This window comes from Equus asinus, chromosome 16 (assembly GCF_041296235.1).
Source record: "Equus asinus isolate D_3611 breed Donkey chromosome 16, EquAss-T2T_v2, whole genome shotgun sequence".
Lineage (NCBI taxonomy): Eukaryota > Metazoa > Chordata > Mammalia > Perissodactyla > Equidae > Equus > Equus asinus.
The window spans coordinates 8,602,663-8,628,920 of record NC_091805.1 but is presented as its reverse complement, the minus strand read 5'-3'; the positions used below and the strand labels follow the sequence as shown (position 1 = coordinate 8,628,920).

At 38.4% G+C, this 26,258-nt stretch overlaps 1 long non-coding RNA gene and 1 pseudogene across 1 annotated transcript in view; both read right to left on the bottom strand.

Annotated features, from left to right (window-relative positions):
- The window catches only part of LOC123277665 (uncharacterized), a 76,383-nt gene extending 66,893 nt beyond the window's left edge, over window positions 1-9,490 (bottom strand). Inside the window, exons 1-2 of the long non-coding RNA XR_011494809.1 lie at window positions 9,276-9,490; window positions 7,439-7,524 (exon numbers count right to left, since the gene is read on the bottom strand). This is a non-coding gene — a long non-coding RNA (uncharacterized lncRNA). The remainder of the gene's footprint in view (window positions 1-7,438; window positions 7,525-9,275) is intronic.
- Window positions 9,491-13,009: 3,519 nt separating this feature from the next.
- LOC123277563 (nucleosome assembly protein 1-like 4 pseudogene) lies at window positions 13,010-14,044 on the bottom strand (annotated as a pseudogene).
- Between the last annotated feature and the right edge of the window lie 12,214 nt (window positions 14,045-26,258).

Here is a 26,258-nt window from a genome sequence, read left to right as displayed (position 1 = left end):
TGTATTAAATAGGAGCAAAAATGTTTGGGGGAAAAAAGAGAATCACAAGCTGGATAAATAAAACTTTAAACCATATACAGGATAAACCATATACCTATTTAAAAGATAGGCTTTGGAATCGGGCAGATCTGGTTTCAAAGCCAGGACTTGCCACTTAATAGCTCTATGAAATTTAATAAGTTATTTTACTTCTTTAAGCATCAATTTTCTTGTCTGCAAAATCTGACTGATGATAGCCCTTATCTTAAGGATTGCTGTAATGCTTGAATTAATGCTTAGAGAACATATGTAAAGTAACTGACACAGAATAAGATCTTCAATATCTAACATATAAAAAGATTCTCTGAAGATATGCTCATTTTTATGTATATTTACATATACAATATTCAAAAAAACTACCACATGAAAGGAAATTCCACTGGTTTTACCAATTCAAATTATTTTTCCTTGAAGATTTGAAATATTTATAGTGTACACATTTTGTAGCACTTAGTTTGACAGCAGGATATTGATTTAATATAAGCTTTCCCTGGCTACGCAAGCATGGTTTTTAACTAAAGAAGAAAAATACATGCCCTAAGGAGCAGCATAAACTTTACTGGCTTGTAACCAAAATCTCATTTTTGCATGGATTTAACAAGCCCAGTGTATTTTTCTTTCAAGCAAGAGGCGAGAATTTGAAAGGAAGCATTTGACAAATGTGGTGTCAAATGCCCGCTGAAGCCTGGAAATCAATCATGTTTCTCTCACTGAGCAACGCAGACAAGATAGAGCATGCTTGTGGGCACAGGTCACCCCTTGGGGCTCTTTTGAGCACAGAGGAAAACAGTACCACGTTAGTCATCACTTTTTGAAATCTTAGAAATTGCCTTTTAGTAGAAGACTATGATCCCTACAAAATCCTTTGCTAAGATTTTCCCAGCATCATACAGGCAGGGCCTACCTCTCCCTCTGTGTTGTTCACAGTTATGTTCCACTATATATGGCAAGTGCTCACCAAGCATTTGTTGTGTGAATGAAGCAAAGTCTAACCTTTTTATGTTGATAATCCCCCTTGTAGACAAGATAAAAGATGAAATGTCCAAAACGACATTTAAAGTCTGCACCAATAATTTGAACAATTCATTTGAACTGACTCATGTCAGTTTTGAGTGAAATAAGCAAAATCATGCCTTATAGTTCTTTTTCCCTCCCAACAATGAGTATATATTAGATGTTCAATAAATATCTACTAAACTAAACTTAATTTCTCTAATCTTTTCCATTTCCTTTTGGCAATAACTAGCAAAGCCAATTTTACCCTAATGTAATCTAAAGAGTACATAGCTTGCTCTTGAAAATAAAATGACAATGTAATGAATTCACAAGACAGGAAATCTACAAAGCAGGAGAGCAGAGCTAATTCTGACAAAAGAGGCAGAGTACAAGTTCTGAGTTGAGAAAGAATAAAACATTCTTATCTGGATAAATACTAATTTTTCCTTAACTACGAAGCATGTTGAAGAGAGAAGATAATGAGCCCATCTGGTTTAATGTTGAAAATGATTGCATTAAATAAGGGCACCAGGATATGCTATGTCTGCAAAACTCATTTTGGTACCTATTTTGCAGCAGTCAATGGCGACCTATTTTGAGCAATTTGAACAAGGGAATTAAGGTTTTATACAGGAGAAAATGACAGCAATTCCAGTTACATAAATGTACCTAATTCAATAAAATACAATTGTTCCCCTAGAACTCATTAGCACATCAACTAGATGAAATAAGTCTATACAAAGACAGTTCCCGTTAGTAACCTCCCTAAGAATACAAGAGATGGCATCATTCTGGATAATGCAGAAGGCTTGACTCTAAAAAGAGCAGATCTAGCTGCAAAATATTAAGGTGCAACTAAGCAAACCTGAACCCTGGAATTTAAAGCAAACGCTTTTTGATTTATTAAGTACATTCCACCAATTCTTGCATGTATGTCTGAAACATTCCACAAACACTTCAACTCACATTAAGCAGGAATTTGGTTTTTGTCTTGTGTACTTTCTACTTCACATCTCTGTGAGGAATGTGTAACTATTTTTGTCTTAAATGTGTATATTTACGTTTATATTGAAGTTCGTCTTAAATATTTTGCTTTGAATTTGTAGTAGGACTGGCACACTTGAGAAGATGTATTAGGAGATTTGCTTCCTAAACTATGGGAATTCTAAAAGAGAAAACGTTTTCTTATGTCTCAGAATGTAAAGTAACTAATGTGATGTAACTAATAGAAAGTAAAGGAAGGAAGATGTCTGTGTGATTAGATAACACGATAACAGAGATCAAAATTCATGAAAAATTCTGAAATTCTCTTTGAAGGCGTACCTTCCTTCCTCATCTCCAGGACAGAGCAATCATGAGATAATATTTCACATGTAACACATTTTATAAATACAGCTAAGATCTTAATAAAGAAACAGCTTTTGCTTTTGTTGATTCCATTTCTGTTACCTATTTCATTCATTTCTCCTCTTATCTTATATCCTTTCATCAATTTTCTCTAGCTTTCTGAGCTGATGCTTAAATTTGAATTTTCAAATTGAGCTATACATGAACCTCTATAAACTTTTTTTAGCAGCTTTCATGAGTAGAACTTTCATTGTCATTTAATTCCAAATAGATTATAATTTTGATTGTGATTATCTGTTATGTAGTAGTGCTTTTTCAGTTTACAAATTAATGGAGTCTTTCTAAATAATTTTTTATTCTTGACTCCTAACTTAACGTTCTGTGTTCACAGGACACGCTCTGACCTTCACTCGGGCTTCTTTTGAGAACTAACGCCTGGCCAATGTTTATAACTACCATGTAGCCTTAAAAAGAATGCATATTTTCTATTTTGAGGTGCAGATCAAGCTGTCAGTCTTGTTCAAAATCGCTACTTTATTTTTGAATATAGTTGGTCTATCAATTTCTGATAAAATCTCCCAGCATGTTTGTGGATTTGTCAAATTTATCTTATAATTGTGTCAGTTTGGGTTTTACATATTTGAGACAATATTTGCTGCATAGAAGTTCATAATTTTTTTATCTTTTTAGTGAATTCTTCCTTTCTTTTTATTAGGCGGTGATCTTTACCTCCACTAACATTTTTTGCCTTAGTTTCTACTTTGCGTTATTTTGCTTTTTTGATTATAATTTTACTGATATATATTTTAATCATCCCTTCATTTTTTAACTTTCTGCATAGTTTAGTTTCAGATTCGGCTCTTGGATACATCATATAGCAGGATTTTGTAATGTTTTCCGAATCTGTCTGTGTTTTAATAGTGAAGATTAATCAATATACATTTAGTCATGGGCTGCAATACACAGCATAGGAAATATCGTCCATAATATTGTAATAACTTTGTGTGGTGACAAGCAGCTACTAGACTTACCTTGATGATCAATTCACAATGTATACAAATGTCAAATCACTGTGTTGTGCACCTGAAACTAGCATATTATTGTATGTCAACTACACTTCAATTTAAAAAATCAGTACACATTTATTGACTCTTCATATGTACTATCACATTGGTCATATTTCTACTATCTTCTTTTTTTGTTTTTATTTTTTCTCCTTTGCTTCATTCTATTGGATTGATAGTTTTATGTAATAATAATAATCATAGCTAGGATTTGTTGAGCATTTAGTATAGGCTAGATATTATAAAGGCTTTATACATGTGAATTCATTTAACCTTCACAACAACTTTGTACAAGGGACACTGTTAATGTCTTCACTTCACATTTGAGGAACCTGAGGCACTGAGGAGCTAAGTAACTTGCTCTAAGTCGTATGGCCACTAAGAGATGGAGCTGGATTTGAACTGGCAGCCATGTTTCAAAAATTCTACTCTTGATCACCATATTGTACTCTTCTTAAAGTATCTTTTACAATGCTTTTAAAATAACTTTTTGTTTTCAGAAAGATCTGCACTTATATCCATAAGAATTTCTGAACTGTGAATATCTTAGAGTCTAACACCAACAATGGATAATAAGCAAAAACTTTCTAAAACATTCCTATAATGTTACTCTTCTTTTCATTGCCTAAAACTGAAGAGAAATGATTTGGAGGAAAAAAATCAACACTCGACCTCATGATTCTTTTAAGTTGATTTTCAAAGTCCAAACCATTTACAAATTAAATCCATTCAAAGGAAAACTACTTTGACCTATATAATATAGAACAAACGATGTTCTAGGACTTCCTAGCCTAGGTATTAAGAAGGTCTGGCAGCTCCTGCTCCATCGTCTTTGGACCCTAAACTCGCATGTAAAAAGTTGAGTAACTGCTAGAGAGAGAGGCCATGAAGAGGGACCCTGAAGGATGGGATGCAATACAGAGCGAAGGCCACAGGAAGAAGCACCCAGTGCCAGAGATCTGAGTGAAGAAGCTGCCCTCATTTTTTCAGCCCCAGCATTCTAAACATTCTAGCTGAGGCCCCGGGCATCATGGAGCTGAGACAAACTGTCCTCGTTCTGCACTGCCCAAACTCTTGACAAAATCATAAGAACTGTTTGAATGATTGTCGTTAAACACTCTTTCGTCCTCTCTCATTTCCACGTCAAAGTCTCACACTGGTATATATGATTGCTGAAGCCTGCGCCACATGCCTGTGGCAGCTGCAAGGATGTCCACTAATCTGCATCCTGACTCCTCCTCCATTAAGGGGGACATAACACAGAAATTTCTCTTAATATATGAAAAGATAGTGGAGCCCCTGAATTAGACAGATGAGCACTACACATACTTAATAGGCACGATTTAGAAAAAGTAAGCAATTAACTGTGGATCGTGCAATAAATTTAGATGCTACCTGAGAGCAGGAATTTTATCTGCTGACTTCACTTAAAATAGAGTCTGGCAGATACATAACAGACACTATTTGTTAAATTAATGACAGAATTATGGAATGCTGGTCATATTTTGCGTATCTCTCATTCCAACAGATATTAATATGTCTTTCATGTTGAGAAAAGAAAGTTTCCCATATATTTTTTCTTTTTTAATGACTATCATGGGATGGAGATGGGAAAAGTAGAAATAGCTTCTGGGGACTATTGATGAAATTGTTTAAATGAAAGTGGATGCAGAATAATTAATATAACCTGGTTAAGTTATTTAATTTCAAGGACAAAGAAATAATACTTCAGCTACCCAAATGAGAAAACACGTGTGATGGCTAATTTTATATGTCAACTTAACTGGGCAATGAGATGCCCAGACATTTGCTCAAACGTTATTCCGGGTGTGTCAGTCAAAGTTTTTCTGGATGAGATTAACATCTGAGTCTGTAGACTGAGTAAAATAGAGTGTGCTTTCTAATGTGGGTGGGCCTCATCCAATCAATTGAAGACCTGAATAGAAGAAAAAAATGAATAAGAGGAAACTTTACCTGTCTAACTGATGGAGCTGGGACATCGGTTTTCTCCTGCTCTCAAATCAGAACTTGGACCAATTGGATGTCTTGGTTCTCAGGCCTTTGGATTTGGACTGGAGCTATAGTACCAGCTCTCTCGTGCCTCCAGCTTAATGACTGTGGATCTGGGAACTTCTCAGTCTCCACAATCATGTGAGCCAATAGGAGATAGATGGATAGACAGATAGATAGATAGATAGATAGATAGATAGATAGATAGATAGATGGATGGATAGATAGATAGATAGATAATCTGCTAGTGGATCTGTTTCTCTGGAGATCTCTAACTAATACAAGTCACCTACAAGGAAAACATCAAGCTGGCCTGACATCTCCATGATATTCATTCCTAAAAAACAATGGAGCAAGTTTCTGAAGAAACCCAATATCTATAGACTTTTGAGGAAATGTAACCCAAGAAGTTCACATGCTGCCAAATTATACTTCAAACATAAAAGTAATAGATAAATCCACATGTGCAAGACCTCAGGAACACAATATCTATGCACATTTTTGGGACAGAAAATCTACTTGACAGTGAAATCTAACCAACCAAGAGGTGAATCAAAATAAAGATACTCTTAAGTAGAAAATTGGTGAAACAATTGATGACAAGTTTGTGGGTACAGAACAGCATTGCAATGTCATATGCTTGAAAACATGAAAATGACAACTTACCCAGAAAATCAGCAGGAGGAAGGAAGAGATAGGGGATAAACATAAGAGTAGAAATATTCTCATTTATCATAATAGGGCAATAATACATAATATAAAATAAAACACGCAGGATGGCCCAGTGGGGTAGTGGTTAGGTTCATGCACTCCACTTCAGAGGCCTGGGGTTGGCCAGTTCAGATCCAGAGCACAGACCTACACACCACTCAACGAGCTACGGTGTGGCAGGGTCCCATATGCAAAATGGAGGAAGATTAGCACAGATGTGTTGCTCAGGGACAATCTTCTTCAAACAAAAAAGGGAAGATTGGCAACAGAGGTTAGCTCAGCGCAAATCTTCTTCACCAAAAAAATAGGTAAATAAATAAATTAAATTAATAAAACACATCATGGAAAATGTGGCTCCAAAGACTTAATTTTTTTCATAACCTTTCATTGTTAACCATAGAACACTATAATCTTCTTTGTAAAGTAATATCTCTTTTGGTGGAGAAATATTCACTTAAATTTAGCAATTCCTTCAATTTCATCCATTTCTTTTTCTTCCTTTAAAATTACATGAATTTAAATTTTAAACTTTAATATAAAAAGCAGTGGATGTAATCTTACTAGTAGAAATTATTTCTAGCTTCTATATCCAAATGTACATAGGAAAAATGTTACAAAACATTTTTTTGTGTTTCTTTCTGAGGGAAACAAAGTGTTCCCTAAGAACATTATATCCCACCAAAATGTTTCCACATTAAAAAAGCAACATTCATCTCAATTATCTCAAGCATAAAAGAACCCAGGGAATACAACGAATTTCAGACATTCTGGGGAAAAAAAATTATGCTTTAATTTGAAACAGTAAAATTAAACCTATAAAGAAATGAATGAAAAATAGGTAAAATTTGAATCATTTTTAGCTCTTAAAAGTGAAAACCAAAACCATCTTCAGCCACACAGCTTCCTGTCTACATTTACAGGACTTTATTATTCCACTGCCATCATCAATATAACTTTATATTCCAGGAAACTCTTGCCCAGGAAGATAAAAGTTACAAATAACTTTTTTTGGTCATACCAAGAATTTCAAGAAAGACCCAAACTCTTCAATAGAAATCATAAATGACAGTTTGCATCTTCAGACTCTGAACCCATCACCTCAAAATCCACCTGTTTTAAATTATTACACTGTGACTCTTACCCAATTCTAATCCAGTCGCTGTATTGAAAGATCAGGCTTAAACTGGACTTTGAAATTATCATAAATACCCCAATTTTGTCCTCTTCCCGCTAAGATGGTACGATGATGTCAATGCAGTGCTCTCCCTTACCATGGCAAGAATAAATTCAGCTCTGTCTTCTCAATGAGTTGGTTGGATAATATTTTGGGGGAGCCAGCATTCAACAAAAGTCATGACTGAAAAAGAGAAAAACAACATAAATCAAGGCAAGCATGTAATTACAACAAGAAAACCCAAGCACACCTCAGAAGGTCAGGATGGGGTGAGAACGGGGGTGCATAATAGCTGGAGGCAAATCAGACCATGAAGACCAAGATTCTGTAACAAAGGTCTGAAGTGGCTTTAACATCCTTAAAAGTAGGGTCTTAAAAGTAGCTGATGCATTCCTTCTTGGGGACTCAGGGAACAAAGACCCATATAACACCTTTGTCTTCTGTCTTCAGCAATATTTACCAAATGTGTGGATCATGGACTTCCTATTTCAGAGTCATCTGGAGCACTTGGTAGAAATGCATTTTCCTAGGCTCCATCAGAAATCTCTGGACTTGGAACTGGCATATTTAATAAGCTCTGCACTTTAATAAGCTGTTTTATCAAATTAGAGAATCACTGAGCTAAAGGGTACAACCATCATATTAAAATTACCCTTCCCAATAGGACCTTTTATTATAGGAGCTTTGACTCTTTAATTAAAACCCCTGAGAACTTCCAGATAGAATAGGTAGTTGTAAGGTCTCCATCAGTAAATCACGTGGCCAAAACTCTCTCTCTCTTAATCCAAGCTCCTTTCTCAACTCCATGGACTGCACCTCCCTCCCTCACCCCGACTCTAAGTGTTGACTGATGGGATAGGAGTAATTTACTAGTAACTCATCAGCAATCTGACTTCTCCTTTGGAGCAAATACTACAACTCCCATTCCTTTCATTGTTCAATTCTCTGTTTAAAGTTTGTTTCCTAGAGAGTAATCTCTGAAAGAACAAGGAACAAATCTGTCTTATACCTAGGGATTTTTAAAGAAAAATGTATTCATGACACTCGTTAAAGAACAGTAAGGCAGACTTAACTCAAGGGAACTATTGAGAGAGCAATAAGGAACACAGCAATGGGGTTAGTTTTGTAGTGGGGGAGAAAGGTTGGACTCAAATACGGCATGGGCAAGTCGGAAGTTACGGTAAAGGAATGGGGTGCAGCGGGCGGGGGGGAGGTCAGTAAATGGAAAGTTACTAACAGGAAATATTGGGCTTAAACTAGGTTAGGCTGAACCTAACAGGTTCTTGCTGAAGGCAACCACGGTGATTAGATATCACCTGGGGTATGATGGAGCATGAGGGACCTGATCAGGTATTGAGTGTGGTCAGATATCAAAGACAGGAGATTTTGGCTAATTTAGCAGGATTCTTGCTAAAATTGGACAATGCAGAGACCAACATGGAAATCCAAAAGTTGAGACCAAGTTGAAAAGGAGCTCAGAGGAGCCTGATTAGAATTTGATCAAGGAGAGTGTTTGTCACCATATCTGCAGTTCCTATCACAGTGCTTTGCATCTACTAGACCTGCAATGAATATCTGTTAAATTAATTAGTACAATACTGGCAAATGTTGGTCAAATGCAATGATTTCAGTCTTATGACCACTTATCTCAATGGTGAGATAGTCTTTCTAACATTAAACATTGACCACAACAAGTTAATTTTTACATAGGATCCCTGTTCATCAGTGATGATAAAATAAAACTGTCAGCATAAAAGATAAAATCAGAAAAAAAAATTAGTACAAGGAAAGATTAAAAGGTTTAGACTCTTAAGGAAACTTTTTAAAATCCAAGATAATACATTTACTCTCTGGGGAAACTTAGGCAAGCTGTTAAAACTTTCTGAGATTCCAGTTATCTGTAAATTGGTGGTTATATTAGCTACTTGACTTACCTGTGGGCTAGAAGAGTTGACAAACTATGACCCATGGGCCAAATCCGGGCTTTCACTCTGTTTTCATACAGCCTGAGAACAAAGAATCATTTTCACATTTTTAGCTAGTTGAAAATAAGAGGAAGTAGAGGGGAGAGAAGGAACACGGGGAGAAGAGACTGCGTGTGGCCCAGAAAGCCTGAAATATTTACTCTCTGGCCCTTTACAGAAACAACTTGCTAATCCCTCTGTGATGGTTAAATTTAGGTGTCAACTTGACTGGACCAAGGAGTGCCCAGATTAAACATTATTTTTAGTGTGGCTGTGAGAGTGTTTCTGGATGAGATTAACATTTGACCCAGTGGACCCCGTAAAGTAGACTGCCCTCCCCAATGCAAGTGGGTCACATCCAATCCGTTGACAGCCTTGAAAAAGAACAAAATAGAGCAAAAAGGCAGAGGGAAGAGGAATTCTCTCTTTTTGTCTTTTTGCTTCCTGCCTGCCAGCCTATTTGATCTGGGACATCAGTCTTCTTCTGCCCTTGGACTGGAACTTACTGATTCTCAGGCCTTCAGATCTAGACTGGAATTATGCCACCACCTTTCCTGGGTCTCCAGCTTTTGCAAGTGCCAGCTCGTGGGCCTTCTCAGTCTCCATAATCACCTGAGCCAATTCCTCATAACAAATAAATTTATATATATTTTCTATTGGTTCTGTTTCTCTGAAGAACCCTGACTGATACACCCTGACAATGGTAAAATGCCGGAGAGTTGACACAGGAAGTTGAGGCAGGATAGTAAAGGTACCAACTAAAAGCAAACTTTTCATTAATAACGTTATTAACAAGTGTAGATAAAAAGAACTATTCACTAGCCACTAATTACCAGGAGCTAGAGGATATGTTGACTTTCTCCAGGAACAAAATCTCATCTGGAAAAGTGCCAGCAACTGGAGTCACCACCAGATTAAGTTTAGAGTAATCCGCTTTCATACTCCAAAATCTGTCTGTCTTCCAAACAGCCCAAAAAGATAGGTAGAATGGAGCTGTGGTAGAAATCATCATTCCTGCACCTTCCAAGTCCTTGAAGGCACTAATTTCTGCCATCAAGTAATTGCTGTCACAGAACATTTTAGTGAATATAGACTCACCCTGGTCTGCCTGGGACTTTTCCAGTTTGGGCATTCCAGGAGCCCTCTCAGTTCTGGACAAATCAGGATGCTTGCTCATTCCAATATAAGGAGCATAATGGAGTGATCTGCTTGCTTCCAAGTGAGCTCAGGGTTTCAAGTTCCCCACTCAAAGTCTGGGTTAGGACCATCCATGACTGCCCTAAAAGGAAACTTTGACCTTGCGTAGGGATTGGGTTATAAGTGTCTACAGATAATTTACGTAACTGTTTTGCCACTGCATGCCATGAGCAAGTGTCCATTCTACCAATGGAAAAACGGTTACTACTGCCTTTAAATCTTTAAAGCACATCCAAAAGTCAATTCCAGATCATCCAGAACCAATTCAGAACGCTATCCTAAAGTTTTGTTCCTCCGGAACCAGGACCAACATCAATTTCTATAACATGGCTGAAATAGAGAAATAGAACTGCCCTCAGCGACAAAGAACAAGGGATTTATTAAGGGATTAGACCTTACGCTTTTCTGGGTGTTGGCGGTGCTGCGATGTATTTGAAAGCAGAAAACAAAATTGTACTAGTTTCAGAGTAAACTCAGTCATTCCAAGTTAAACCAATTTAGAGTTTGTCGGTTTCTCCTTTCCTAGAGAAATGGCACATGAGTTCCTGAAGAAGGACCATCATAAGGAGCAGTGGTAGGGCATGGGTTTGGGGGTGATGGGAAGGTATCTGATTCTCCTTTCATATCCTGGGCCCTACACTCTGCTGCCATCTAGTGAGAATTTGATCCCACTCAGTGCTCAGAAGATGGACTCACTGGTCCACAGTGGATTCACTGAGGCAGCCCACCCGGTCTCTGGCCTTATGGCCCATACCTCTTTCTTCTGTGGTGTCCCTCAACAAGAATGTGACACTTCCTCAGGTCCAACATGTCACTCTCTCTCAGCTAACAGCTGTGCCTTCCTCAGGGACATGAGAAAAATGAGCAACTTTTCCATGCCACCCCAGGGCCACCAGAGCTCCGTTAGACCCTCTACCATTGATGTTCTATTTTATGGCTCTCCTGACATGGTGGCATGGGGACCTCATCATACTGTGAGATGGCTTCCTTGTGTGGTTGCAAGACAGGGAATGAGAGAGGACAGATGCTCATACTTCGTGGGGAGTCCATCCCCCCTCCTTTAGAGAACAGACAAGGCTCCTTCTCAGGGACCTTCACGCATTGTCCAGCTCTATCATTACCTCCCAACTTCTCTCCATTTTCTAGCTCTCAGAAGGTTTACCACTTGTGTCTTGTCTGGTTTTATCTTTGTTTGTTTGTGCTGGATTCATGTCTCACAACTTTGATAAGATATTCTAACTATTCTGTACACATTGAACACTGTACTACATTACATTACAAATGTGAATTATAAGGCAAGGCTGGAGCATTCTCTACCTGCCTGGTCACGATGTTGACCTTCTGCTAGTGCCCTGCTGACAGAGGCTGCTGTCAAACACTTTGACATCCTGCACATCAATCAAGAAACAGGCTGCACCGAATCTAGGGCTTTTAAAACAAAGCAGAATAGTGGAGCCGAGAAATGAGAGCATTACTGATAAAGAGGACTTTAAATTTATATGACAAAATTGGAAATTTATACTTTCCACTCTAAGCTTCTCAACACTAGTTGAGAAATCAAAAAACTTACAAATCTTGTCTCTTTTGGTTACAGTCCATTTAATTTTTAACTGCAAAATTTGGATTGTATATTATGAAAACAGTTCCTTTCCTTCAAAAGCTACAGGCAAGAAGATGCAGTTTTTTCTGTCAAGGCCTCTAGGAAGGATTAGGAGCTATCATTCCTTTCTGGGCTAAGTTACTAGAACTTTAGTGACAAACATAGCATCAGAAAACTTGGAAATGAGCAAGAACATCAGTCAAAGTACCTAAAAACAAGGCTTAAAGACCTGTGAAGAAGAACTCTCAAGGCAACACCTGAGAACCAGTGTGCCCACTTTCCCCCACCCATTCTCTGGAAAAGCAAAACGGAAAAAAAAAACAGAATGTAAAACTGTGAGGAAAGCATAACCTTACTCACCTTGGCTTTTCTGAGATGATCAGCATAAATACACATTTGACGCTTCCACATAAAGCAGATTTTAGTTGCTGGAAACAAAACGTGTGGATTTCTTCTAAAGAAAGGAAAAATAAATCCTTTTACTGGAACATTACAAGATTCTAAGAGCCTTTGAACTACACTATCATATTATCTTCCCTATGTGTCTAGTGGCCACTCCAATACCGCTCTCCCAGCCCAGGCCCAACCCCAATGTGGTCTCTATTAGGGCTTCTCTCAGTGCAGGGCCTAGAAAGATTGCCCAGATCTGGTACCCAAGGTTGTAGAAAGGGCTGTAAGAGCTTTATTCTTATTTCTGATGACACTTAAGCATCAAGTTAAGCAAAATTTTAAAAGAAAGAAAAGTTAAAACGAAAATCATTCACTTGAAAACAAGCTGTCTGTAAACACTGTCAATAAGAATTTGCTGCAGCAATGACTGACTCCCCTCGTGAGCCTGGTGTTCTGACATAGCCATTACGTGTTCAAGCCCCATGGAAGAGTACGCACTTCTTACTGCTACATGCATTCAGCAGGTCAGGTGGCTTCTTTCTAGAAATGTATGAAAGATAGCCAAACAAAAAATTACAACTGAGGCCAACTTCAGCATCGTCCAACTTTTTCCTCCTTTCACTTCCTCTTCCTATTCTTCCTCTTCCTTGCCTTCTTCAAAATTCTCATCATCTCTATGGCTTCTCCAATAAAGTAATATACAGTATGTGGAATCATATTTTCCAGAATTTCTGAGTTTCAAAATCTGATACTAAAGTGAATTCTGAACTTTCATCCAATGACTTCATCTTCAGGTGTTATCAGCAGACTGAAGAAGTTAATTTTAAAAAAATGAACCACTCCACACTTGCTCAGTAATTGTTCTAACAGGGCCAGGAATCAGTGTTTCTGTTTTTCTTGATTGGTTGAACTGTAATTTCTTTCCTTTTTTCCAATCAATACTATAGCCATTATAATCAACTATTCCAGGGCCTTCAAAGCAAAAATGATCTGCCTTATCTGGCTCAGATTTTATCCTGCAAGTTTTTGGCAGAACTTTGTTGGTAAAGTAGTCATTGGGTTCAACGTGGACATCTAAAACAAAAGACATCAGCAGTCAGGATCTGAAAATTTTACTTTAAGAGCCTGAAGGTATTTCGAGATGGTTTCATCGTATTTCTGGACTAATTCACTTTCCTATTTAGAGGTTGGGGACATTTCTAGAGCAGAGGAACCAGAACTCTGGAATTCAATTGGGGTCTGACTTTCCTATGATTGCTGCTTTTTCTTCTGCTCTGACTCTTATTTCTCAGGGCTGTTTTAGTCTGTTTGGGCTGCTATAACAAAATAACACAGACTGAGTGGCTTATAAACTAACATTTATTTCTTACAGTTCTTGAGGCTGGGGAGTCCAAGATCTGGGGGCCAGCATGGCTGGGCTCTGGCGAAGGCCATCTTCTGGGTTGGAGACTGCCGGCTTCTCACTCTGTCCTCGCATGGTGAATGGGTGAGTTGGCTCTCTGGAGTCTCTTTTAAAAGGATACTGATCTCCTTCATGAGGGTTCCCCCTCATGACCTAATCACCTCCCAAAGGCCTCACCTCCCAATACCATCAGTTTAGGTGTTGAGAAGTCAACATACAAATTTTGGGAGGACACAAACACTCAGGCCATAGCAAGGACTCCAGCCAGTTTATGTGCTGCTTCATTCACACTGGAAGTTTAACACTACCACAGAAAATTCCTTCCCTCATCAAAAAGACTGGTATAATGCTGCACACTTTATTTCCGAGAATGAATGTCCCCATAGATCTTGGCTTCCAAAGGAGTACATTTCACCTGAAGTTATTTCAGTGCATTGGCTCATCTTTTTACTGCTTAGGTGAAGTGTCAATGTAGCTTGAAGGTGTGTAAAACACAGTTTTAAGTCATTCCTGTAAAGATACCAAAACTTGAGGATTCTGCATCACCAGGTGTATGAGAATTTCTTCATTTACTTGCACTGTTAGTAACTTCTAAGAGGTCTGAGAGGACATCATCAAACAGCTGTCATCGGGATGCTTTCAGCCCTCACGTCTCCCGTGAGGAGGCAGCACAGCACTGTCTCTCACCCTTTGGGCATGGTCCCCACTCACTACCTCTTGTGCCAGGGAGAGGTTTTAAACACCTCCCTCCCGCATTAGCCTGGCTTAGTTGTCTCTCAGATTCTCCTTTATACCCATGCTAGGTGCTGTCTCTCATGTAAGTAATAGTCGTACACATGTTTTCATGTGTACTGTGTTCTCTGTTTTCAGGGAGCAATGGAGTTCTCAAGGGCCCTGAGTCTAGTAGCACAGAGGGAAGAACCACGGTGTAGAGGAGCGGTTTGGGTGAAGAGGGGAACATGTGTCTAAATGCTTCACAGTGTCATCCCACCTAGGACCTATCGCCCAGTGCTCTTTGTCCAAAAGGCTGTCCGTATTCTGACTGCTGCCAATGATTCCAGCCCCTTCTCCTCTTACTCCCAATTCTTTCCTTCGCACATGTGCAAACCTGTGCCCCTGCACTACATCAGCTGTGCCGTCAACATCACACTCGAAGGCCAGGACGTATTCTGGCTTCCTTCCTCTCCTCAAGCACACGTCAGAGGAAGGGCGATAAAGCAATACCCCTCTATCTGATAGTACATATAGCAAGTACTCGGTGGATATTGATTGAATTCACAACACCTTCTCTGGTTGGCTTTTGCAATTGCATTAAATGGATACGACTTCTCTTCCTCATAACAGGCTTTAAAATGCCTTTTACAACCTTCTCACCTAATTTCACAAGATTTACCACAAAGTGAAGTCACTGTGAGTGACTTGTCACATCATCAAACTATTATCAAGATTTCAAGATGTTTTAAAATTGATTGTCAGTTAAATGCTTCTCCATTGTTCTTTGGAGAAGCTCTAGAAATCTTCCTCATTTCCTTCTCCCTGTAACATTATTTTATTTTCATTTATAAACATTTTTGCAAGACCTTGAAATAAACCACTTAGACAAATCTATGAGGCAATTTAAATGAACTGGAATTTGTAAGAAGTTTCCTTTTTAATCTGGGACCTCCTGGGCATACTAAAGGCAACATTTTGCTCTTGGAATTAAATTTATTCCATCTTTTTCTTTAGAAGTAATAGAGATTTTAATATCAAGGCTTATTATTTCAGCTTCCATACGAAGCTAAACACATCTAAAAAGACAACTAGCACTGTGAGAAATGAGGTATGAGGAACTGGGAATCCACACCATACAGTTCGAGTTGAAGATAGACATGTGATAGCCAGAACATACCTTTGTTGGGAATCGAGTGAAATTCTGTCAATGATAGGGTCCAGTGTTACAGTGAAGACACAATTGTTGTACAAAGGACAAAAACTACTGCCCTTTGCTTTTTGTCCTCTCCTCCAACTTGTCAATTTCCTCACGTGAAATCTAAGTCCATTATCAAATTATACCATGTTGTGAGTGGGCTTCCAGAACCTTCTCACAACCAACAGTGGCAATGAGATATTTCACTTAAAAATGCCCCAAGAAATCAAATAATTTTAATTTGATATTAAGAACTTTAGATTCTTAATCTATAAGAGCATTTCAATGCTCTATGCAGAGTACTATATTGTAAATTTAGTGCAGACGCTTTCTTTTTCCTGAAGTAAAAAAAGTATAGTGTTAAAAAAGAAGTGCTGAGAAAAAATAAAGCAAGTTTAACTTGTATGTCCTACAGAAAAAAATCTCACTGTATAATAAAAATTAAAGCTCCCTCTTATACAACTGAGTCACATCTCATAATCGGAATTTGATAGTCAAACAATATGAAAAATCAGATCGTCAAATTGTGTTGGAGAAATAAGCATTAAAAATATAACTGAAGTATTTTGATTAAATTAAGGCAGAAAGTTCTACTGTCTTAAATTTATTTATCAAATATATCATATATTAAGCCTTGTTTGGGAATTACTTCTCAAGTTAAGCAAACATAAAACTTCTAACATAAACACAGAATTCTCATGAAGAGATTCCAGCAGAATTAGACAGATCCTGGTACCATTACTTAACTAAAAGGAAGAGGAAATTGCAGGAGTCAAAAATGTTTGAGACATCCAATATTTGAAGCCAATGTAAACTATTTCTTCCTTGCTCACCATAGTTAACCATTCACCTCACTCCCAAAGGCTTGGGAGAATCAGAGTTAACACAGGCCTCTCAGCAACATCCTTCAGGGAGATCAACGAAAACAAACACTAAACTTTTATCATTCTTTCAAAGGAAAGATGATTAACTTCTCCAACTGGTTTTCCATTTTGCTGTTTGGTTTTGTTTTAGGGGGTGGAAAATGCGACCTCACCTTTAGGATCTAGATTTCTTCAAGTACAGAGTCTTAGAGACAGGAGTTCACCTGGAATACCCACTGCTTTGTATCCTCCCATATTTGTATTCCGTGTTTATTTCCATCTTGTGCAAAAAATAAAAAATAAAAATAAAGTTTATCATTCCATAAACTAACTTATTAAGTCAGAGACAATCAGCCACAGAAGATCATAAAATTAACTTTCCCTAAAGGAGATCATTCATTTTTATATCAATCAGACAAAAAGTGGTGCTGAAATATATAGCACATTTGGGAGGACCCAGATCAAGCCTGAAACAGCAGTTCAGGACCAAAAACTAAAAGGAAGTTTGCAAACTCAAGGTGAGCAAAAGTGAGCAACAAATTTCACGTTTATGCTGTTCCTGAATCTCTCTGTTACTCTAGTCATCTATATCCCCCAGACTTGAAATATAACTCAGTAAAGTTCCCAAGCATAAGAACCTGAAAAATATAATCAAGCTCTTCTGTAAATATTCAATTAATATTCATTTCATCATTTTGATATTTTTGTGACCAAATAAGGATCCTTATCTTGCAACAATTCTCTTTGGGTTATCCTTTTCTTTCTTCAAGAGAAGGATATCATAGTTTGCTTTTAAAAAAAAAAAAAATGCAATTTCACAGAGTGAAAATACCAAAAAGAACTTCTTTTGGAGAATGTTATAACAGACGTGAAATTCTCTCAATTTACCATTTTCTCTCAAATTCTCTCAAATTAGATACTCTCAATTTACCATTTTTCTCCTCTTATTCACTGGAAGAGATCCTCAGTCTCCTAAGAATCAGGTTTTGTTTACCAAGCAGATAAACAAAAGAATCCACCATTTATAACGCAAGAATGATAATAAATTAAAAAGCCATCATGTATATTCCCTGTGGCATTTTTTATCAAGCAGCTGGCTCCTCCATCTGCTAATTCTCAAAAACAAAACTAAATCTAGATAGTCCTTTTATAAATTATAATATTTTTCTGGGAACATGGGACAATCTTCAGCAACAGTACCATTGGTGTCACTATATATAGTGAGAAAATAATATTTTTGTTAACTTTCTGATAACTTTTGGAATTAAGTCAGGCTTTTATGAAAATCGCCCCCCAAAAAGTCTAATTATAGAGTTACCAATTGGGTAACTGATCATAGATTCTAATTTTTTTCTAGTATTAGACTAATATTTAAAAATTATTAATACCTTGTTGCTGGGCATCAATAGAGGCATTTCACAGGGTTTAGGAAAGTATCTGATACACAGTGGGCATTCAGTAAATATTTTTTTTAATAAATGATAAAAAGATACTCCAGACTTGTCCTTGTTACTTATCTCCATGTGAGCCAAAGTTGTGTTTTCCCCTGTTACCCTAATACAGTATCTGAATTTTAAACTATTCCACCTGATTCGAACCATTGGCCCTACCTTAAAATAATCTGAATCTTTAAATGTAACCAGTGTAATTTACCCAGATCCACTAGGTATTTATTGAACACCGACCATGCAGAAAATACTAGAGGGATAAAACGGTCACTCCCTGCACCCCGAAGAGCTTACAAAACAGGAGGGACAACAAGGGCATTAATAGTTATAAGTTAAAGGAAAACGTAAGCATCAGAAAACAAGAGAATACACAAGCGTTAACTTGGAAGGTCAGCCAAAGGTCATGGAAGAGGTGACATTTGAGATAAACTGTGAAAAAAGGGTAACAAGTCTCTGATGGACGACATTAGAGAAAGAGGGCATCCCAAGCAAACAAAACACAATGTACATTTTTAGGTCTATTCAGGGAACTATGACTAACCCAGTTCTACTGGAGCAAAGGATCCATGCAGGGATGAAGCGGAAGAGCGGCCTGAAAGCCGACGTTCAGGCTGGGGCTCAGGAGTCTATACTGACTTTAACACGTGTAAGAGCAAGGCATTTAAGGTTTCTATTAGTCAAATAGCACAGGCAGATGGGATCAACAAGCGGAGTTTCACGAAGAGACTATTTACAAAATGTCGGCTGAGTAAGGTACATCGACCAAGGATGTGAACAACATCCGGCCAGCAACAGCGAGAAGGGTTACCGCGAGTAGGCCTGAAGGGGGAAGGTAAAGGAGAGATTCCTGGAACCTAAAGAGAGATGCTACAGGTGTGAGAAATTGTCCCCTGACATGAGGTAAGGCCCTCTGTGGAGAACAAGCAACCTACGGCCCAGGAAGGAGAGAGCGGGAGGAATACATACTCAACCTATCTCCTGCTAGTGCCCCCTGCTGGCTGAATCCAGCTGGAAGCCAGAAGGCAAGGAAGCCCCTTGATTCCATACAGGTCTGCCTCCCAAGCCGAGAGCAGGGCAGAGACAGGGAGAGAATGGAACCAGAGGGAAGAAAGGAAGATAGCCAGCACAAGCCTTCTGAGTAAAAGAGAGACTTACCTCTTCTTAGGAAAATTAATCCAACAGGTATGGACAGAATCAAGAGATGTGCAGATGCAAAATCTAAGAATATAATAGAAAAGATAGTGAAGAAGGGCAGAAACAGGACCCTGGCAGTGGGAAAAAGAAGAGAAAATTGTGAGAAACAGTACAGCATTAAATCCTGGGGTGTCTCAAGGATTAGATTTAAGGGAAAAGGAAAATTAGAAGTCCAAAATTGTAAATCTCGGTTCCTGGGAGAACAAGGCCATTTTAGAAACAGAAAAATGAATTTGGGAGTCAAGTATGTTGAATTCCTCAGTTTGGCTCAGAGGAATGGGCTAGACCTGGGGAAGGTGTGCTGGAGCAGTCTCCTAGAAGTCAGGCACAGCCCAGGACCAGTGTCCCCCCCGGGTCAGAGCAAAAGGCACAGCAAGAGAAAGAGTCCAGGTCAGTTTCAGGCCCCGTATCACCCGTATACCCATCCTGAAAAATCTGCTTTAAAAAATAAGACTGCCAGGCCGGCAGGTGGTGTAGGGGTTAAGATGGCGCACTCTGCTTCGGCAACCCAGGGGTTCACCGTTTCAGATCCTGGGTACGGACCTACACGCGGCTCATCAAGCTGTGCTCTGGTGGCGTCCCACATAGAAGAACTAGAAGGACTTACAACTAGGATATACAACTATGTACTGGGGCTTGGGGGAGAAAAAAAAAGAGGAAGATTGGCAACAGATGTTAGCTCAGGGCCAATCTTCCTCACCACAAAAAAGCCTACCTTGAAAACATAATAATAATACTAATACTATCGGACCCCTACCAAAAAATATCATCCAAAATAACGTGTAAATGGGTAAGTCATGAGGAAGGACTTACCTCATGTCAGGGGAAATGTCTAACACAGAATACAAACTGTAGTAATTGTGCTTACAAAATACACTGCACACTTGTACATTCTCTTGAAAGAAAGTAATTTGGCAATAAAAATCCAAGCACGTGCCAACCAAAGCAGGGCGTGGTGGGAGAGGGAGGAGGAAAGAAGTGCTGCTGTCAGCCATTAAAACAGTGTGGTGGTGTCACAAGACTAAACACATTGATGAGGAGAAAAGAGCCATGTGTCTGGAGAAGGTGCGTGTGGATAGGAATTAGGACACAATAAAAATACTTACAATTAGAGGGGGTGTATGGATTACTCAACAAATTGTTTGGAAACAGTTGACTAATCTTTTGGAAAATATTGACTTGAGATTTGATATCATTTAGGAAAGACTTCATCTACAAGTAGCAGAAACCCAACTAACAGCTGCTTAAATAATGTGGGGCTTTATATGGCTCACCAACAAGAGCTCTGGGGACAGCCGTTCAGGACTGACAATGGCTCACCAATGGCATCCAAGACCCAGGCTTGTTTCTCTCTTTTTACTCCGCCATCATTACTTGGCTGGCTTGTGGCCTCATCCTCATGGCCTCAGGACACAGCTGCCAGCTGCACCCTGTGACCTCAGGCATGTGTTCCAGGAAGGGAGAAAGGCCAACGGCCAAGTGCAAAATGGGCACACCAGTCCCACATCCGCCAAATCTTAACAGGGGTGGAGTCTGTAACTGGATTACTTTTCTCTTTAGTTTTTTGTGTGATCTGAATTTTTCCAATGTTTGTGCATTGGATTTTGTCAGAAATAAATTATGAAACTATTTGCATTTTGTAGAAAGATTGATTAACCAAGAAAATCATAAATCTCTTCCTAAATCAGTAAGCTCACCTCACTCTGTGATTCTCACTGTTTTGAAACATCTTAAGTTTTATTTTTACCACAGACCACTTACTAGCTTTCTTCTTGTGGAAAATGAGCTACAAAGAAAACTTACTTTTAAGTTCCAAACCCCTGGGGACACAAAAATTATGGTTTGTCTTAGCAATAATGCTCAGTCTGTAAGAACTTTATTTAACGCAGTTAGGTAAGCCATGTATTTCCAAGCATCTAATTGCAACTGTTAAAAATCATCCCCAGCATGAGCTTCCCAGAAGGAGAAGATGTGGGAATGAGAAGAAAGAAAACAACCTACAATGAACTTTTCGATAGTAATCCCTATTTTCAGATTTTGCTTAAATATTATATTCTACCCTAGAATATTTCCATTTTTACCATACAGATGAATATAATTTGTAAGAATCCAGTAGTATTGTAGAGTACTAAAAAAGTTGCTGGATTTTGGAAAGAACAGAAATGTCTGTGCTTGGGTCAGAAATAAATGCTCAGTGTTTCCTAAACTAAAATGGTTTCTATGATTAACCTATGTGATATACTGAAGATTGTAATCAGGTTAATTGCCTCATAATGTGTAGGCTAATCATACTACATTAATGTCAGAAAAGCAGTTAAATGAAAGCGTACAAGAAGAAAATGGTATTTAATTTTGGGCGACAGATTTTCTTTCATTCCTGGTCTTCAAAGAACTCAGGAAAGCCATTTTCCACAGGTCATTTCCTAATGAGTTAATATGCAGCCTTTGAATAACCACTCTGGACATCCTCTCAATTCCTAAGAAGGATGGAGGGAAAGGGCATCCAAACGGGCTGCTCTCTGGTCCCTCGTGGACCACTCAAAGTCATAGCTTACAAATAGAAAGAGGTTGAAAAGTGTCATTGCATTTTCTTCCCCACCTGTGGATCATGTGCAATTCATGAAAAGAGCAATTTCCTACATTACTCAAAACCAGTTCTGTTATCACTAAGATTAGCCTCATTCCTAGCTGTCTACTCAGGAGGTTTGCGATCTTTAGCAAGTCATTTAACATATTTGGCCTTTGGTTTTTTCACCGGTAAAATTGGTGCCATTGTGAAGCTGAAGAAAGATCAAGTTTTTTTAGTGCCTTGCACATAATAACCATTTAATATATTTTAGCTTATGTTATATTTATATTTATTATGTTATATTATGTTATATTTATGTTTATATATATATTTAATATATATAATATAATTATGTTATATTATTAAAGTCCTATCCGTTTTTCAAGACTCATACATTCTTGTCCAGCTCTCTCAATGAAACCATCACCCCAATAAGGTAGTCTAAGCAATCTGCCCTTGCTGATTCCTGTAAGATCTGTTATCTCTATTATTTGAGAATTTAATTACGTCTTGTCTTATAAGTCACTCCCTAGCTTTCCCATGTTCTCCCAAAAGGAAACTTTGCTCCCACAGGGTCTGAAGTCTTGCCCTAATCCTGACCAATGTAGGAGAAATACATGCTGTAATCCAATAGCCCCCATGGTCTGGAATGATTCATCCATTTGTATAAACAGATGAGTTTCATCCAACTTGCTTATCCAGTAAGCAGATTTTTTTTTCCCCTCTGGTTCAGGCCTCGGTTTCTTTGCATGTTAATCTAGGTGTCCAGACCCTAGCATCCTTCCCTGACCCAGCCTCCTTGGTTTGCTTCTCTCACTATCTCCTGCCAGTCTTTTCCCCAAAAAGAGATGAGCTTATTCCTGCCTCGTGCCCCCAAGCCCAGTCGCATGTAAGGATTATGTTAAAAACGTACTGATCACATAAGATCAGAATATATATCCTAGCAATGTCTATTCAAGCTTTCCTTGGTTTCTATCTTCCCTGTGTCATACCCCATCCTCCAGATTGGACCTCCCTTAATATAGATGCCCTAGGATTTCATCATTGTGGGTACTACCTATTTAATTTGCCCACAAGCCCACACGAAGCCAGGCCTGCAGCCTGACAAGAAACTGTGAGGAAAAGATGGAGATTAGACAGACACTTACAGAGAAGTAACAAAGTTTATACTTTATCATAATGAGAAGCCCTTGAGGGTTTTAAAACAGGGAAGTGACATGATAAGATCTGCCTTTTAGGAAGATAGCTCTGAGTGCAGTGTGAAGACATCTGGATAATATCTTTTCATCACAAAGCTCAAACCAGTTATGAAAGGAAGGAAAAACCTTAAGGGCAGGAAGGCCCAAAGAGGGAGAGAGAAAGGTCTGATGTTGGAAAGTGACGTGCAGGTGCAGAGAAAGGGATGGAAAATGTGACAGAGGTAGAATCAACAGGATTTGACGATTAGTTGAATATCGTGGGGTAAGAGAAATGAGGAGTTAAATGAATTGCTTAAGGTCAAACATGACATGCATGTTTCTGGCTCATCAACTTGATTGCACATCTTTTGATGGTAGGAACGATCTCAAATGTTTTCATGCACACTTGGTGTTCAATAAATACGTGTTCAATTAACCAACAAAGAATCAATAAATCTGCCATGATATCTGCCACAAGCCTTGTCTATAAGGAATTCTCTTATCAAAATCTAGAACCTAAGCTGTGAGGCAATTTAGGTGGTTTTCCCAGATTTGCTTGGAAAGCAGCAGTGACAAAAATTGCACTGATGCCTGGAAACTAGATTACCAATTCACTCCCAGTTTTAGAAGGTAATATGCTGACCTGATCCTTCTCTATGTTATTAATAATCATTAGAGTTAATTTGTCTAGGTACTAACTCAGCTTATCTAATTTAAACCAAACTTAGATTATCTAATTTAACACATAGCGGTGGTTCTCAAACTTGAAAGGGTATCGATGTTACCTGCAGGGTTTTTCAATTAGATTTCTAGCCCCAGGGCTTCTGATTCAGTTGGTTAGATTGGAGTCTAAGAAACCACTTTGAGAATCACTGCCTTAGAACGATGTTTCCAAAACTTTGGTTATAAAAAATCACCTACAGTACTTACTAAAACAGAGTCCCAGGCCTCACCTCTTACTGCCTCTGAATCAGAGAGTTCAGGGGGTTGTGCAGAAATCTGTGTTTTTTTAAAAGTGCTTCATGTGACTCTTAGAATCAGCCAAGTTTGGGAAACACTGCTTTAAAGCAATCTATGAAGTAGGTGCTGTTATTATCCTTATTCTACGCTGGGAAAAACAGAAGCTTAGCAAGCTTTACTACTAATAAATGGCAAAGCTCTCAACCCTTCCACTGGAGAGCTAAGGCATTGTTCATGCTCAAATAGAAGATGCTTCTTATATGGAAGTGCTATGAGCGTCTTAGTGACAAGGGCTTTATCTTATTTATCACAGTGTCTCTAAAACATAGCAAGATGCATATTGAATGGATGGTTAGAACCAAAGTCTGTAAAATAATGCTACACTGCAGAAAATCTAAAAAACAAAGCTGCTGACAAGCAAAAAGACTCAGTCAATTCAAACAAACATTTAACTGAATTGACTAAAGCATTCAATCAAAATTCTCAACTCAGTAACTCTTGGTAAGCGGGGAAAAAATGTAGATGTTCACTTTGATGCCAGAAAAGGAATTTGACTATGTGTTTTATAACCAGTTTGATATTTATAACAAAAAAATATATATTACCCAGATGCCAAAAGCCTTAAAAGCGCCTTACAAACCGTTTTACTAGATTATTCCAGGATTTTCAGAAAATGATATATCACTGTTTGCAGCAGAGGTATTACAAACACAAACTGTCCTTAAAATTGTTTCTTCTGAAATGTTCCACAATTAGATTGAGTGACTTTTTAAATATATAGTATTTAGAATTATTTGATTGTAAACCTGTGTAAATAATAATGGCTAACATTTATTAAATGCTGTATATCTTTCAACACATTTATTCCTCACAACAAACATTTGAGACAGGTACCATTAATCTCATCACATACAGATGAAGAAACATGGGCCCAGAGAGCTATGAACCTCCCCGGGGTTCACTCAGCCAGCAAGTGGAGGAGGCAGGCAATAAACCAGACCGTCTGGGTCTAGAGCTCACAGCCAAACCACAATGCTATGGCATCTCCTGTATTTTGAATAAAAACAGATATGCTTATTTCACTTCCTTATTTGAATTTGCATCTCTAGTTGTTCTTATTTGCAATAATAGAAGTAGATTCTAGATAGAACAGGGACAATAAGGAAGAAATAATAAAGAATGATCTCTCAAAGGAAGAGCTATCAATTTGGGCCATGCCTGAGCAGATGAAGCAGGAAGAGGTGGCCATTAGTTATAGGCGACAGAAAACTGGATGCCTGTTATTTTTGAAAGAGCAGTTCTACAGGGACAAGCAAATCTGCCAAACCGTTTTGAAAATCTTCTCAATATGAGGCTTGCTACAGTGCTTTCCTTGAGGATCTAGTCAAAGGATCATGCTCCAGGTAGTTGGATGGATATTGATTTTTTGATATTTAGCCTCACGTTCACCCTTGGGGTTGCAGAATTGCAATATAAATTGAAATTAGTGCTTCTCAGGATTGGAGTGGAAAATTTGCATGGATTCAGATGAATCTGAGAAATTTAAATCTCCAAATCACTGTGCCTCTCTTGCCGGTGAAAGCAGACCTTCCTGCCACCTAAGAAAGCAGCCTTCTCTTGCTTGAATATCCTGAAATGACCCCACCCAGAGGATGCTAATTCTCCTCAGTTTCTGATTTCCTCACTGGAAACACATTGACAGAGGCAGAACAACATTTTAATAGTAATAAATTTCATTAGTTTTCCAATACCAGGTACACAATATTCATAATAAATATTTGTTGACTGAAGAGTTAGACAAAGCCTTAGAAGATTCCAGACTGTGGGGAGGCATTTTACAGCAGGAATCTAGCAGGCCACAATATTTTCTTCTGAAGTTTATTTTTCTAAGTCCACCGTAATGAAGGAGAAGATAATTACACTAAATTTATAAATGTTGAATCTCCTTCTTTCTGAGCAAAAGAACTCTCCACTTCCAATTAATAAAAATAAGAATGAAGAGAGAGATTGATCCAAGATGGCGCCGTGAGTAGTCCTCTTTGTTTCTCCCCCTTCGAGTCTACAACTATTTGGACACTTATCGCTTGACAAAGGATATCCAGACAGCATCTCAGGACGTCTGAGATACCCACGCGACTATCCATCGGAAGGCGGACAGACTTTCCTCCGGGAGGATGTGGAAATAGGTGAAAACTCTCCGACCCCGACGAGCAGCCTAGTACCCGCAAGTGGCTTTCTTCCAA